This window comes from Zalophus californianus, chromosome 3 (genome assembly GCF_009762305.2).
Source record: "Zalophus californianus isolate mZalCal1 chromosome 3, mZalCal1.pri.v2, whole genome shotgun sequence".
NCBI lineage: Eukaryota > Metazoa > Chordata > Mammalia > Carnivora > Otariidae > Zalophus > Zalophus californianus.
This window is the reverse complement of record NC_045597.1, coordinates 177276037-177280596: the sequence shown is the minus strand read 5'-3', so window position 1 is coordinate 177280596 and position 4560 is coordinate 177276037. Positions and strand designations below refer to the sequence as shown.

Genomic DNA, 4560 nt, shown 5'->3' with positions numbered 1-4560 from the left:
AATTAATTAAATAAAATAATAATTTAAAATTATGCCATTACTAATCTAAAATTAAATTTTGCCTCTCTTTTACTTCTTTGCTGTCCACACTTTAGCTCATCTCTGGAGTGTCATGTCACTCCCTACAGAGCAAGATGTAGCCTCCCACAACCCCCTTGCAAGGGGATTGATGCTCAAGCACCAGTAGTCTAGGACAGAGAGTGATCACACCTCCACCAGGGAGAACTTATGGAGCCTTTCAAGGGGGTTCCTAATCCCTCAGTCAGAACTGGGGAGATAGGAGGAACAACTCATGAGGCTTGCAAGAGTGTTCTCTCTCTGCCTCTGGGGCAGAAGCAGCACCCGGATTAAGCCACATCGTACCCTTACCATAGAGAGCTGCCCAGGAGCTCATGACACCCTGTGTACTTCTGGCCTCAGAATGTTTCACCTTGCTTTTCCGTCTGGGCTGCCGACATGCCATCCAGACTGAGGAAGACCCGGAAACTTCGGGGCCACATGAGCCATGGCCACGGCCGCATCGGCAAGCACCAGAAGCACCCAGGAGGCCAGAATAATGCTGGTGGCATGTATCACCACAGGATCAACTTTGACAAATATCACCCAGGTTACTTTGGAAAAGTTGGTATGAGACATTACCACTTAAAGGGGAACCAGAGCTTCTGCCCAACTGTCAACCTTGATAAACTGTGGACTTGGTCAGTGAGCAGACACGGGTAAATGCCACCAAAAACAAGACTGGAGCTGCTCCTATCATTGATGTGGTGCGATCGGGCTACTACAAGGTTTTGGGAAAGGGTAAACTCCCAAAACAGCCTGTCATCGTGAAGGCCAAATTCTTCAGTAGAAGAGCAGAGGAGAAGATTAAGGGTGTCGGGGCGCCTGTGTTCTAGTAGCTTGAAGCCACATTCGGGGTGGGGCGGGGGGGCGTCATTAAATGCCAAAAAAAAAAATGTTTCACCTTTCCCCATTTGTCTCCTAGGCCCGAGGGAAACATGGATATTTGTCTGCTGGACACAGAGGATGAACCTAAGGGCCAAGATGTTACCCAAAGCCCAAGCCCAAGGCTCTCCTTGGAGTCACAAGATGCCAGGCTCTGCCAAAGGGAAAACAGAAGGGCCTCTCAGGACAAACATCTCCAAGTGGAGGATGAGGGTCTCCAAGGCAGGCTGATTTCTCCTACCTCTCTTGAGCATGACCACACTTCTCTTCCTAAACAACAGTTTGGCTAGTTGTGTTCCAAGAGGCTGAAGCTAGGAGAGAATCATGCCTGGGGCACTAACCACACATTATCTCATTTAATCTTCACAGCCGCTTGAGAGCTGTGCATGATCCTTAGCCCCCATTTTACAGATTTAGAGAAAGTGAATTGTCCAAGGTCATAGGGTGGTGAAATCAAGATTCCAATCCAGACCTGAGCTCGCCACTAAATCATAACACCTGCCAGAGCATAGATGTCCACTGCGGAAGCCACTCTGTGGGCCCCAGGCACCAGTGGGTATCACCATCCCCTGCTTCCTGAAGGAAGGGCCTGTAACAATGTCCCCTCAGAGGACAGCTGAGACCGCCTGTTACCTTCCACTTAGGAGTTGCTTTTTTTCCAACACTTTTGCCAGCCTGTGGTTCACATTCTGGGAAAGTCATAATCAGTAATAAATTTTCTTTCTAGGTTCCTGTTTTTGAATGCTCTCCATTTTAAAGAACACGGGTTCCCGTTCTAGGAACTATTGGTGGTTTCTATCACTGGGTTTCTCTATGTATTTCTGAAAAGCTTTAAAAATCCAAAGTGGAATTGATGACATTGTCTTTTTCTTTTCCCACAGAGTTTCTCTGAAATGAGCCACCATTTCTATGCCTCATAGATACTCAGGCTTTCCCTTAAAAAAATAAATGCAAGACCTCCTTTGCAAAGGGCAGCTCAAGTTCGAAACATGGGCCGGGGAAATTTTTATGTTCGCATGCTGGGTCAAGACTTCAGTCTACTGAGCCAGTCCCAGCCTGTATTAGCAGGCAAGGGTCTGCGGTGGGGCCAGTGCAGCCCCGACCCTCACGGCTTCTGCTCCAACCCTGGCCCCTGCTCCACCAGTTGACACCAACTGCAAATAACTGTGAATTATAATCTTTCCCACATAAGAAATTGTCTTTAAGAAAAATGATTATTCTTTATCCACTTGAGATAGCCACTTCAAATTTCAAAAGTTAATGAGTTAAAGAATGCTAAGGAGGCAAAAACAATCAGCAGACAATGGTAATTAAACCAGAATCAAATTACGAATTAAGAAAAGACCCAGGAAAACAAAACTTGCTTCAGCCAAATTGAAATCTATATGAGTTACAAGTTGAATTCATGGCATTTAGTCTTTCGACGTAAGTCACGATACAATTTCAGGCAGAGAGCCTGCTGAGGACAAGCAGCTCTCTGGATGCCCTCCACTGAAGCCAGATTCTGACACCTCCATCAGGGCAACATTGTAAACTGCCCGGATAACATATTCAAATAGCCTCTGCTTCCATAAATTCAACCCTGCCAGTATTTGCGGACACTGAATTCTGAAAATCCCGTCATAAATAAAAATTTTGCAAGCCACCACCTCTTCTTTAAACTCGGCCACAGACCATAAAAAATAAAAAATAAAAAATTATGAAGTTACATCTCTCCAAAATATGCATAGTCTCTGGGGCCACAGGAGCCTTAGCAGGTGAAAGAGGAAGGCACGTGACCCCTGGAGGCCCAGGCAGCCTTTCCCTCAGCCAGAGAGATGCCTCAACATCTTGTAACTCCTGCAGCTTTGCCCTTAGAATGAAAACTTAGATGCCTGCCTCACCTTCCCAAAGATGCTGCTTGAAATCCCAATTTAGAAGTCATCTGAGAACTGGATGATACCATAAAAACAATTGTATGTCACTTTGTTAATCCATATATCTAATTATCTCATTTGATTCCTCAGACTCGGTTTGTAATGTTGGAAACAAGTTCACAGAGCCCAAGGATTAACTCAAAAATCATAGGGCTAGCAAACGCAGAAGCAGAACTCACACTCAGGTTTTCTGGCTCCAAGTCTGTGCTCTTTGCACCAAACGATGCCTTGCTCTCATCACAGAAACCTCGAAATGTTGTGCCCCGTGTTATGTAAGAGAGCGGAAATATTGCCGCTCTGTTAACATGAGTTCAATGCTGTGGGCAGTTGCTAAAGGTAAGTTTCTTGCTATCCCAGAATTGGACCAGTCAAGGCCTGGATCCTCGAATCAAGGAAAAATGAAAATACAAAATTTTTACATTTAAGAGAAAAAGCCTTCGAACACGAATTGGGACACATATGTGGCATCTAAAGCAACCTCGCTTTTGTTCCTTCTAAAAATTAGCACACCATTCCTGAAGATCTCTTACACATCTATTTACAAGAAGCTATGAATCCAAATCAGATGGCAATCTTGGATCCAGCTGTTTCTCCAGCTCACAAAAATCTCCATGAACCGCCCCCCGCACCGGTGCTAAATTACTACCTCCAACCTCTTCGTTTAGCCTCAAACTGGGTCACCTTCTAATCAAGAAAAATTAATGACTAGCAAAATATTTTTCTCTTCCTCTTAATTAGAGTAATTCTACCCTGGCAGTAACTCTCAGACTGAAACGATGCTAATGACAAAGTTTTAATTCAGAGAAAAGGGGTAAGCCATCAAAAGTAACCAGCCCAGGCTATGCCTGGTTAATGGCTAGTCAAGAGACCAGGCCAGCAGCCCATTTACTGTGAAGCAAATGGGGCTTCAGCTCCGGGGACCCTCACATAGCCAGCCCCCTCCCCTCAAGGCCCGGAGCCGTAGTGCACATGGCTGCAAGTGTTTGTAAAATTTTCAGAAGTAAGACATTCTAACCACAATTGGTTAAGATTAATCTCTCTCCACTCTAAGTTTCCCTCAGCCATACTTCCCTTCAGATTAGGCAGGACTAGAGTGACTACTGGCATTTTTGGAATCCAGACAAGGGGCAGTGTGGAATTCATTTAGTTTGGGTTTAGAGACCCATGTGTCTGTAGCTCGCAGTCATTTCCATGTATAGGTAGGTTAGCGCCGGCTGTCCTGGTATAGAGAGGGCTTTCATGAATACTGCTCCCCCCCATTGGGCCCCCTCACTGAAGCTGCAGAGGGGAAGGGCCAGAGATCCCACCGCATTCCGTCGCCATGTTGGACAAAGTCCTTGAACCCCTCAGAGCCTCAGTGCCTCATCTGTAAAATGAGGATAGAACATCGCCTTTCTCAAAGACTGGCATGATTTACTAAAATCAATTACTATCAGGGCGCCTGGGTGGCTCAAATGGTTAAGCATCTGCCCTCAGCTCAGGTCATGATCTCCAAGTCCTAGGATCTAGCCCTAAGTCGGACTCCTGGCTAATCGGGGAGCCTGCTTCTCCCGCTGCCTCTGCCCCTCCCCTTGCTCATGCTCTCCCTCTCTCTCTCTCTCTCTCTCTCTGTCTCAAATGAATAAATTTTTTAAAAATCTTTATAAATAAATAAATAAATAAAATTTATTATTATTAACACTAGCATTACTCTGTATCATGC

General features: G+C 45.4%; 1 pseudogene; it reads left to right on the top strand.

Annotated features, from left to right (window-relative positions):
* The first annotated feature begins 456 nt into the window (after positions 1-456).
* LOC113920218 lies at positions 457-901 on the top strand (annotated as a pseudogene).
* The last annotated feature ends 3659 nt before the right edge of the window (positions 902-4560 follow it).